We start from the raw sequence: 13621 nt of genomic DNA on the forward strand, positions 1-13621 counted from the left end.
ATCGGACTAAGCTGTTTGCTATTGGCACAACATCATCGCTGGTGAGCAAAACATATATCTATCTAAAAGGGAAAAACACAAGTCAGAAGATAGATAGTTTTCCATAAACAATTTTCCTAGACTCTGTTGCACATTTCACATTGTGTTTTCTACACTTGTTTTGACTCGAGGAATATGTCTCTGTTTTGATTTGTTTAGGTTGGTACTTCTGTTACAAATGCATATATAAAAGCAAAAGGAGCCGAGGATAAGACTTCTGAAGGTGAAGTCAAGACTGTTCCAATAGTCTCCAGTGGAGACTGTCCACAAGTGTTGCATATTGTGTTTACATGGCAGTTTCTAGCAACCTAAGGTAGGTAGTTTCTTTCTACCAAACAAACTACACAAGAAGTCTTTAACAAACAAAGGCTTAGAGATATACTGCATTTTTAGTATTAGATTGAATAAAGTAATGAGGTATGGTTTTTGAAATAAAAAGGTACCAAGTATTGGCTGGTGTGGTAGAACAACGTCTCTTGGAGCCAATGCTACACCAACACAAACTTGCACCTAGTGCCATGTGTTTCGCTGTTAGAACTGGCAACACTTTCTTGGGTTCCTTATTGTAAGTCTTTTTGTAAACATACAAACCTCTTTTTTACTCTCTGCTCTCATTACCTTTATTCACATGTTCTCTTTTTGTTGTTGGCTCAGATGGGTGTATTATGCACGTCTCATAGGTATCCAGAAACCTCATTGAAGAATCAGAAGAAGAACATGATGAGTTCGACCAGACATGGTCTGCTTTCAACTTAAGTATACAAAACTACTTTTGTCTTCATTCACGATTGTTGCTGATTTTTGGTTATTTGGTCATATTTTCTACAAAACTAGTCGATGATTCCATGCAGACCAAAGCTATTTTCACAGACTTTATGCATTTGGGGTTTGAAACCTCTTTGATTCCTCCATGTGGAGAGTTGGGATTGAATTGCTATTCTCACTGTCTATTTTCACTGCAACTACAAGTAATACATCATATCAAATAATAACAGATTCAATACAGTCTCACAATAAATCATTGATCATTAATCATATGGCTTAAGCAAGAACTTCATCTTAGTGACAAGCTCTTATCTTTTTTTTCAAGCTCTTATCTTCACTTCTAAAATGTAGGGGAAATTTTTTTTAAAAAGAAATAAAAAAGATTTAATAGATTTAGGGAATATTTTGTGACAGTTATTTTCCTAGATTTTCGGATTTTGTTACAAATCTGGAAGAACGTACATTCTACAAAGGGTATAATATAGATGAGTAAGTAGATAGGGAAGAACGTACATTCTACAAAGAGTAGAATATAGATGAGTAAGTAGATAGGGAATACTGGTACTGTAGATAAAAGAGAAGTAGGAAGAAAGAATATTCTTCTGAGGAAGACATACGAGAAATTAGTATCTCTTATGATCTACCACTTATGCAGAACATAGCATATGAGGTACATTATGTATCCTGCCTTCGTAGTTCCTAGTGTTTCTGGTGTATTTCGCAGTCTACCTAGTGTAGATCATTGTATTTGAGGTAGATTGCACATTCTAAAACGCCGTAGATGGTAGATCTGATATACTAACATTTTTAGCCCATTTTTGAACTTACTATTCCAATTTTTTTTTAATGAAATAATATTTTTCATATATGCACATGCTTGAGTACTTCATGTTTTATATTTTTCTTAATTTTTTGGCCTTGTAAATTAATTGATATGAATTTCTATAACCTTCAAGGGTAGTGATAGTCCAAAAAAGACAAAATTTGATTTTGTACTAAGGGGACAAAGTCATAGTTATTTTGTTCTATTTTCCCAAATTTCCCTTAAAATAATATTACTAATTCCTAATTTTTTCTATCATCACTACTCAAGTCAAATGTTAGGGAACTTAAACTTTGAAATTAACAGAAAGTTATTATATATTTATAATCTATAGAAGTTCGATTGAACTCTGAAATTATAGTTAAGTAAAAGAACACAGAAATCATGATTCGTCAAAGTCTTTTCACATAGGTTTCTTGGCCACATTTGTTAAGGTTTTCAGATAAGAATGAATATCCAGTGGTGCTACTGGAGAGACAAACTTGTAATAGACTTTTTCTTGGCACGAAGAGCTAAGAATTCAGTTCCCGGTCCTCATATATTGTTGTGTAATACAAGAAGCAACCTGATCCATAGTCTACCAGATTAAGGATATTTTTCAACAACTATAACCCACATTACTATCACTTAGACTCGTACTTAACATTTGATAAACAAATACGAATATGAGCCTATGATACATGTGTTAATGTTGACAGGGAGGAGCTACCTTTTGCATCTGTCAATGTCCACGCTCAGAGAGACCTCCTGTGGTGACGCCTTGGAATTCAGACATGGTTTATTATACATTCAGAGAAGAAGGCCACTCAGAGGAGAAGAGCAGAGAAAGCAAAAAGAGAGTTTGTAGTTTTGGTGATGAGATTGGGAGAGAGAGATAGAGTTAATATATAGCGGTTGAAAACTAAAGGGTTAGCTACATGAAGAGAGAAACATTCAAGTTCTGAGGAATGGTATAATAATGATACATATCAGCTAGTAATGTTATTTTTAAAATTACTATAATGTTGTATAGACGGTGAATCAACTTGAAACCAAGCAAGTGTTTTTTTTTATTTTGACTATAACAAGTTTGGTATTAACGTTTTACGCATAATAAATGTGTAAATGTAGAATAACTTTAGATACAGTAATCCAAGGTTCTTTTGTTTTGGACAAAGATTACATGACCGTGGTTTAAACAGCTTGTTAGCATTTTCTACAAATATTATATGATTACAATTATCGTGAAAACCAGTTAGCATTTTCTAACATATCTGGGTTTCAAGTGACTCAGCGTTTAAATATACTGTTGTTATTCTTGTAACTGTGTTTTCGTGAGCTAGCCATGTTGTACAAAGAATCTAAAGAGATATACAAAACATACAAAGATGACGCGTCATAAATACTGTAATCAAAACTTAATGAGCCGATCAGCAATTACGGTGTCATGGCATGTTCCGATGAAGTCGTCAGACTCGTTGAGAAACTCACCATCTATCAACCATAAATATGAAATAGAGATGGGGAAACGAAACCAGGAAAACCAAATTTAATCCGTAAATAGACAGAAACATTGACTAAATAATTATTGCCTTAGTTAATCAAATACAGTGATGGTTCTCAACGAATCAATCATTGTAATGGTTCTTAGTTTCAGAAAAATTGATACTGTAACTTGATATTCAAAAAAAGGTTCGAAACTTTCAGAAGAATTGCAATTCTAAACAATACTTCATTGGAGGAGGATGTCAATGGCGATTGCAATCTAAGGGCATCAACAAATGTTTTAGTCACGAAAGCTACAGATGAAATCAAATCTTATTGATACGATATTTTCCCATTCAAAATTTTTAATTTGCCGAACTGATTATATTAAAGCAAGAATAAAATGTTGTATGGCGAATTGATTATTCTAACCGTTTTTATGCTAATTATTAATAATAGTTGTCAAAAATACTTAGAAGAAATACCTAATTTGAATTTGTTATTCATATGAAAAGAAGTTGGCGATGTAACATATATTCCTTTTTTATCCTAAAATAATGTAACATATATTTGTATTTATATTGGCAATTCATATTTACATAATGGACAGTAATATCTTATCTTTAGCCCATTTTACAATACATTCTCCATCAAATTTATGACCACAATCTAGAGCTATTATTTCTGATCCCAGAACAAAATAGTCCAAGCAAATAACACATTGAGTGCTTTCACAACTAATCGTTCCACATGGACACACAGTAAATATATCAGCACATAAAGAATCCACTGTATATTTATTTGTTGGAATGAAATTAACTTCAGTATCTGCTATTGAATTATGTAGTGCTATGTTAAGTTGAGTGGTTTCTTCGTCACTGTCAGAGTTTGTATTCAAATATTCATCAAAAACCACGGAATGTGGTAGACTACGGATACAAAATCTAAATCGTAGGAGATTCCTAGGACCATATTCAGGAGATGATGTAATATTTCTTGCTATCATTATTGCGTAGGTAATGTATGATTGAAGATGCGACTGAACTAATTCCAGTAGAGATGAAGGAAGATAATAAATCATCTTTTAATGGGCATTGTCCTTCTGCTATGAATTCCTCAATGTCGAAAGTGTACGTAAACCCTACAGTTTCTCTGTTCAGTTCTTGATTAATAACTGCTTCTATTATGATCTTCATATCGCCTCCATTTTCTTGTTGTTCTTCCACTCTATAATCAAAGAGAGGAGACATAGTATTGGCTTGAATCCCTTGAAAATAAAGTAAAATTGTTAACATATACATCTTATTAAATTGTAAAAATGGAACTTATTGATTTTATGTATTTTTTGGAGAACTTTTAATATTTTATATGAATTGAAATTCGTCATCTTAATTTTTTGGTGATAACTATTTGACTCGAGAATTTTTTTTTGTAGATTTGCTATAGGAAAAGTAGAGTAATTTGGTTACAAAAATATGGCTTTATAGATTTAAGGAAAGAAGGATTGAGTAAATAATCAACTTTGCCCAAAAACTGGCTTGACCATTATCTAACACCGTCAAAACAGAGGATTAATATATTTTAATTGTGATCTACGATTTTGTCGTTTGTGAATTGACAAGAAGTGAAGGTAGGATGTGTGGTTGCAGAACGGTGACGCATTTTTCCGTGTCGAGAGTTAAATACATACAGATGTCTGACAAATTGCTGGCATCGATCTTTGCTTATTTTACATTATATTTTTTGTCGTAATAAAAAATGAAATTGTCATTTCTTAATTAAATAATTGGTAATAAAAATTACAAAATTTAAATTGAATTTATATTGAGAATTCATATTTACATATAGGACAAAATGGCTTGTGCTTAGCCATTTCACAATACACTCCCGATCAAACCAATGGCCATAGTCTAGTTTTACTATTTGTGATGCAATAGCGAAAGAGTCCAAGCATATAACACATAATGTGCCTTCACTACTAACTGTTTCACATTGGCATCCTGAATATATTTGGACATTCAAAGAATTCCTTGTAGATTCACATGCTGGAATGAAATTGATCACATCATTTTGCAATGATTGTTGGATTGCTATGTTAAGCTGTATGTTTTCTTCTTCACTGCTTAATGCATCTATGATCGAGGGTCTGGGGGGACTTTGAAGAAAATACATAAAGCGTAGAAGATTACAGTGACCATATTCAGGAGATGATGTAATATCTCTTGCGATCATGGTGGCACTATACATGTACGATAATGACGTGGCTATGCTTATTTCGCCAGAAACGAAGGAGTAAAATAAATCATGTTTTAACGGTCAACTAAATGAATCATTTGTCATCATTGGTAATATCCAAAATCAAACTACGAACAGAATCGTGACATAACTGTGATCAATCTCCATACATATTTTCACCGTCTATATACCGGTAAAACCTATGTTGTTTCTGAATTCCATATTCTTTGCTACTTCACTGGAATTTCTTTCTTCTTCCTGCTACTGTTAACGGCACACAAACATAAAGTTTCACATGTGCGGGAGGACGTAATATACGTACCACCCCCTCTTGTTGATGAAACCTGGTGTTTCGCTAAGGTGTTTGTTTGGTATTCGAATTAACAAAACTGTGATGATTGGTTTAATCTAAGGTCTTAAGTATTTGGGTTTTTTATTTTGCCCTTACTTCTCTCTGTTTATTTAGGAGGCATAATCATTTAGAGGTTTTTTTGTGATCTCTTTCGTACAACAGGAAATATTAATGTATATCCGTTTTACCATGCAAAAAAAATTGTAACGTCTATCATTATCTTAAATGTAAATATAATTACGGTAAATACATACATCAAGTTTCAAGAACTGAATATACAAATATCGTTATTGTATACCAGAGAATAGAAATTAAAAGTACTTACAATAAAAACATAATCTTGTTTGTAAACGTAAAGGTTAATAGTACAGTTAACATAGATTTTTAATAATAGTAGAATGTCTATATAAAAAGCAAAGAGAACACACAAAACCTGCATGGTTAAACTCACATTCTAGATATGGACAATACTAAGTCCCTTCAAATACGCCATGCCCACTGTGACAAAATTGTAGAAATGTCAATTCGATTTCTTTGGCATAGGAAGTGACCACACTTAAGTTGTTGTTCCAGTCAGCTAATCCATCGTCAAGCAATTCCTTTCCAGATTCTGGTAATCCAGAACACACCAAAATGAGAGCATTCATCACTATTGCTTTTTCATCACCAAGGTTTGCGGCCCTCTCGATGTAAAAGCATCCATTTTGTAACTCACCATATACACATAAACTTTCTAAACCATGAAGATAAAGGGCTTGCGGATTATCATCCTCAACGCAGTCATGGAAAAAATTGACATTCCTAGAAATAAGGTGACTGTTTTCAAAAACCCGAGATAGATCAACGCGTTTCCGAAATTCAGAGTTTAGAATTGTGTTTCGCCCTTCTTTTCCAGTAGCCAAAATACTGCCAATTGATGTTAATGATGAATTACTCAGTTTAAGAGCAATTTCAACTTTAATGTCATGGGGTATATGTGGTAAACATGTTGCCTCATAAACTTCATTAGGAGTTGAAGAACCACTTAAATAAATATTGGGATAGATAATCAAAACATATTCATAATAAGTTTTTTTGTATATGCTTTTGTATATTCATTAAGTAGTTTTTACTTAAAAATATTGTTAAGAAATATAATTTTACATTGAATTCCAGTTATAATTTTAGTAAAGTACTCCGCAAATATTAGGAAATTTTTTCGGAAGACACTAAATAGTTCTTTTACTAACGTATTTTAAAAATTAATAAAATAAGCACCATGATACCTTGAAAATGTAGGGACAGATGGTGACAAAAATCCATCTGCAAATGACTTGTTCTTGAGTTTTTTTCTTGACTGAAGGAAGCATGTGCAAACTCTCTTTTATAACATAAAACTCACTGCACCGTATTTGTTTTTTTGGTGGGGTTGAAGATGATTCCTGTTGAACCGTTTCAAAAAATATTATAATGGAGTCGATGGGTTTAGAGCACATGAACGGTTGCAAATATATGTTTTATAAAACAGTTTAGAAAGGTTGCTAATTTACATAACCGTTTTTTTAAAAAAAATTAGTGTATTAATAAATTTATAACAAAAACATTTGGCAAGTTCAAATTATAAAATTGCTCTTAATTATTAAAATAATATATATAAATAAGTAGATGAAATAATATTAAAAAATCTGGTGGTTAGTGTTGCGTTTAGCAGAGTAGAAAACAACTAGTAGTATTAACAATTATTTACAATAGAACACATCTTTTTATATGATTTATATATGAAACGGATAAATATATGTCTGTTGTACTTTACATTACAATCAATTTTAATAAATTACTCTCTGCTTTTTATTTCTTGAGAAATACTCCCTCCGTTAGGTAATATGTGACGTTTAAGTGTTATTTTTTTGGATCAATATAATTGACGTTTACGGAATCCCAAGCAAATATTAACAAAATATGACTTTGTTTACCCTCACAACTGATAATTATATGAAGCCAATGTTAACATTAAACACCAATTGAAAAGGCTACAATAGAGATTACATTGTTTTTCTTAATCTGAGTGTAAATCCATGGAACGTCAAATAATAACAAACGGAGGGAGTAGTAAATTGTTTATGATAAACAATAACGATATAAAGGATAAAAACAGTTAATCTGTAGCCAACAAAGTAAATAATTCTCACGTTTATAAAAAGCGGATAAATTATTGAACACATGTAATACATAAACTGTGGCGGTAGTAATTGCGTTTGGCGGAGTAGAAAAAAATGGTATTACTAACTATTACTTTAAATAATTCTGAGCTTTGTTAGGATTAAGACAGTTGCTCAAGAAAAAACTACTAATTTTAATAGGACACATCATTTTATATGATTTAGAAACATCGGTGCCGTTTGGCCAAAATAATATTTTGGTGTAAACCTTTTTTTTAAACATAATTTGGTGAAAACTTCCCCTTGATATTCGTTCTCGGGACGTCAATTTGCTACGTCAATTTGCTGATTCACAAAACTCATTATTTTCCTATTGACTTTAAAACGCACATCATTTTGTATTAGTTTGTGATTTCCTAAATACAATTACAGATTCAACCTGGAAACAATATACACCAATATTGAATAAAACTGTTAAAATATGTCTGTTGTACTTTATATTACAATCAATTATTAAAAAAAATGTATTCATTTTTCTAAAATAGTAATTTGTTTAACCTAAACAATAACGATATAAAGGACAACAACCGTTTACATGTAGCCAACTAACTAAACACTTCTCACAAAACTTATGACCACATGGAATACATAAAAGACTGATATTTTACATATGATTCTAAGCAAATCATACATGTGACGTCGGCCTTGTCTTCCCCCTTTTTCCCCAACAAACATTTCTTTTTCAGTGATAAAATAGAATCTTCAGAAGCTGGTGTTTGAACATATTTGGCAATATCAAAAGACTCTTGAATAGTCTGTTCTTCAGTCAAAGTAGAGCTCACTGCACAAATATGAAGAGATAAATACAAAGTAACATTTTGCATCAATGAGTATGCTGGAAATGACGTTATTTCTTCACCTATCATAATAAGACTGCTTGAGATCCTACACTTGCATCAATTATTCAACACCCTCATTTAGCAATGACATATAAAAGTTTGTTTTATCAACAGATGAATCTTCATATAAAAAAATCCACAAATTAAATTGAAACTGGTACATAGAAGGTGAGGTAGAATTTTTTTTTGTAAATCTTGGATTGTAAGATTATCAAACCACCTTTTTCAACTGATGAAAGCCCGTATGTTATATCAAATGTGGTAACTGTATGATCCATTTTGTAAAAATAAATGAATCTGAAAAAAATCCAAACCTTAGTTAATAAAGTAGTCAATAAATAAACAATATAAAAGATTATTAACATAACAACTGTCTGTAATGATATTATTCATCACTAATTATTAACATAAAAGCAGTGGTGTATATAACTGTCAAGAATATTCTCACTTTGCACCACCCAGTATTCCTAAGATACTATTAAATATACTTGAGAAAAAATTGAAAACAATCGTTAATTGCATACCATTGAATGTTTCACGATGTAGAGTTGTTATAAAAAAGTATATGAAATCGAGAAGATTTCAAATTGAGTTGAAAAGACAAAGAAAATGATGTCTATGTGGTAATGATAAGTGCTTATATAGCGAGTAATATAGTCCTTTTGAAAGGGTGCTATTTAAAAGTTACAATTAGAAAATAGCGGTTACAATAATAACAACTCATTTAAGAACTTTGATTGTATAACATTTTCTTTAGATTTGCAATTTTGTAAACAGTAGTGTAATGATAGATATTTTATATTTCACAAATTCCTAGATGACAATGTTTATTTCATGTGAATAGAAATAAATAAACTTTCTGATGTGTTTTGAAAATTGACCAGAAAACAATGTTTATGAAATTTTAAAGCAGCTCCATGCGAAGAAAAAAATACAAATTTATATAAGCAATATATTCAATATTATATTTCTAAAACTAAACTTATTGTGAACAGTTTAAATAAGTTTCTTTAGACATTCAAACTTTAAAACACATCATTGTAAACTATATTTAAAACAGTATTTTCACTCCACTTTTTTGTTTCAATTTGATATAATTTAACATCATGCACTGCACGTATTGCGAAAGTGAAATATTAACATCATGCACAGAGTTAAATATTATATAACATCATGCACAGAGTAAAATAATAAGAAACCATAGAAATTATTGTCCTATAAAATTAAGTTAACGGGAGGGTATCTTAATAGGCTATCAAAACTAAAAAATGTGAAATATACAAGAAATTTACTATCTGATGTTAACAGTTTAGATGATAATTTAAATCATAATAATAAATGTGACCAGTAATCCGATAACTTTTAGTAAGAAATAAATGTGTATTATTTAAATATTATTAATACTTCCTTGTAAACAATATTACACACTGTATTTTTAGTTTTTTTATTTTTAATATTTTGGTATATCTTTAAACCATGTAAAGAGGTAACTCGAGATAATGCAACATACAATTGTCCACGAGTGAAAATAGGTTTTGGAAGATATAAGTCAACTCTACCGAGACTTTGACCTTGAGTCTTGTTGATAGTGATTGCAAAACATAGACGAATTGGAAACTGTTTTTTTCTAATAGTAACTGGAATCTTTTCTTCCGTTTGAAAAAGGGAAATCCTCGGACGTAAAATTGATTTTACAGATTTATGACCAGTAATAATTTGTTCTTCAATTATTTTATGCCCTAAACGTGTGATTACGAGTCTAGTACCGTTACATAGACCATCTCTTTGGAAAATGTTGTGAATTAGCATAACTACTGAATTAACTTTAAGATGTAACTTGTGTTGGGGGAAGTTAGAGAAGTTCAAAGAATTCAAATATTCTATCGGATATGTAAAACTGAAGTCTCCTTCTTCATATTCGTTATTACTAACAGAATCTACACTTGAATAAATATGAGATTTTCCTAGAAGCCATTTCAATATTTCAGCATTAATTATATCTATTGTATCATTATGTGGGCTTAAAATTGCTCTATCTCTTAAATAGTCTATGCTAGTATAATTCTCTATAAAAGAAGAATATACATGTTTTGCTAATTCCGTAATGGGTTCTTTGTCTGATGTTAACAACAAACTATCGTCAACATATATATGATCTTCTACAGAGTAATTTACATTCTTACTATTTTCTTTTGGAGCTGAACCATCACCAATTGAGAGGATCCATTTCGAAAATTCAACTTCTAATCTTTCAATACGTATTTTGTGAAAGCACAAACATTTCAACAAATTGCCACAAATAATAAAGGTTAATCGAAGACACTATGCTGTCTTGCCTCGTACCTTGAGCAATAATAGGTAAGGTTTGTCTAAAATTACCTCCTAGCAAAATTGTCTTACCACCAAATGGTTTAAGGTGTGACTCAGCATCGACTTTTGACATGATATCTCTTAGTGACCTATCTAGCGCTTCAAATGCATACTTATGTGTCATTGGTGCTCATCTCATATAATCAGTTTTGATTGAATCAATAGATCAGCCAATACAGTTCCAACTGTAATGTCACATACCGAGTCATCAAATAAATTTAAAGGAATTTTGAATCGTGAATGAGCAGTTCTACCGCCGGGTAAAAGTAATGCAGCAATTCCAGAAGATGCAACAGGTATTACTATTTTTTCTGACCTTAACTTATTAATAATTGTGTTATAAACAAATGTCTTCCCCGTGCCTCCCGGCCCATACAAAAAGAATATCTTTCCGCTATTATTATTTACTGAATTTAGTACAGCTTCATATACTTTATTTTGATCTTCATTAAGCAAGGTAAATTGTTCGTTAAATGAATCATTTAGACATTGTATGTCTAAATATTCTGTCTTAGCAAGAAGAGTGTTAGATATGCGTGTGGTAGAACGTTTTTCAATTTTTGGTAGATCTGAATATTGAGAGAGAGTCTGATCATACTGAAATAGCAGCAACTAATTTCAATAAAGGTATAAGTTTGTACTTCTAAGTCTGTTATGACATATTCCATGAAATTTAATTGTCGTCTTTGTTGGTAAACTATATCTTCACTCATAAATTTCCAGAATGCGTTCCATAGTTTCAGTGGACTTAACACCTCACAATGGACTAACAACATGACAAGCAATTCGCGTAACTGCTGAGGGGTTGTCCATGATGCAGCCTCTGTCATAGCATCATGCTATTCTTCATCCCCTTCTAGTAATCCACGAGCAACACATGATTCCTTAAACTTTTTGTATTCTTTACCATTTACAGTTAAAATATCTTTAAAGCTGGTAGGTCCTTTCAGATGGTTGATTAAAAACCTTAGATAATATAGTTCACATGAAGACGGATGAACATTATAGAGTCTTCCAATAGATTGACCTATTTTTCTTTGGTCCAAGTATGCTCTGTTTTATCCCACACATATTTACTTGGAAATTGAACATAAGTTAGCTTCCTTGCATCATGGTCAATTCGATTTTTTTATAAATAAGCCATAAACATACTTGGGCGAAACTCACAAATAGACGCTACTTGTTGTAAATCAAAGGAATCATTAAATAGAGCTGGTTGTTGGCCTGGAAGATGAATGCTTAATCTTTGAACATGAGGTTGTTGGTGATGAATCTCAAATTTAAAAATCCTCCACATTGATTCGCAAGCTGAAACATATCGGCAATCAAGATAATTTTCAATCTCATTTTCATCATACTTCACATGGTCAGAATTTTCAGAAATGGCACTCGGTTTGGTTCCCAATACAATTGTCGCCTTATCTACCCCTTTTGTAATATATTTGAAAAAGGTATTAGACATCGCTAGTTTTATTGCAAAACTCAACATTTATATGAGCTTCAAATTGTTTTAGTAGATCTAAATTGTGAGGAACAACATATCGGTTATCTAATTTATTATTACCTTTCATAACATAGCTGGATAATATATCCATAATTTTATAAATAATGTATCCATTTTCATCAATGCATGAAGAAAGACAAAATGGTCGAGGATATTTTTTGTGCAAATACCATTTTTCATACAAGAATTATTTGGTTTATTTATTCCACATGGTCCATGCATCATATCATATGTTGCTCCACTAATTTATAACCCTCATGATCATTAATTCTATCTGGCAACTCAGCTGAGACAAATTTATCTATGTCATTAGAACATACATTTTCACGGCCAGCTTTTAACCAAACGAGAATGTATGCATGTGGAAGTCCTCTTTTTTGAAATTCTATTGTATAAACAACTGCAAAATTAAAAATAAAATACTGACAATTAAATTTTAAATACGAATAGTAGGATACAAAATTAACAATAAATACTATTATATAAATACTTCCATTAATTTGTCCAAAGAAAGACTTTTTCTTTACTAAAACCATTAATTGATCCAATTTCATATGGAACACCCGTGACTCAATATCTGGCATATCATTAGCTGAACCTTCCCCAGATAATTTTAAATACTCATCTATTTCACTCCATTTGGGATTAGCAGTCATAGTAATAAACAAATCTGGATTTCCATAACAACGGCAAAGAGCCATTGCATCCTGATATTTTTCAGCCGCATATCTTGGACTACCAGTAATTGATGATGGCAATATAATTCTTTTTCCCAGGCTACTGGAGTCATGATCTCCCCTTGATAAAGCATTTTTAACATTATTATAAACATCAGCTCTTATTGCTTTATGATTAGGTTTGACAAATGTAAGTCAGCTTACTTCAATAGATGTAAATGCATCTACTACATATTGATGAAATAATCTGCCGCTTCGGGTAATAGTAGATGCTTCATTATTTCTACTCTGTATACGATGCATATAGTATTCTGTCATTTTAACGTAACCACCATTTTGATTTGACTGTGATCTT

This window comes from Raphanus sativus, chromosome 7, assembly GCF_000801105.2.
Source record: "Raphanus sativus cultivar WK10039 chromosome 7, ASM80110v3, whole genome shotgun sequence".
In the NCBI taxonomy this organism is placed as follows: Eukaryota; Viridiplantae; Streptophyta; class Magnoliopsida; order Brassicales; family Brassicaceae; genus Raphanus; species Raphanus sativus.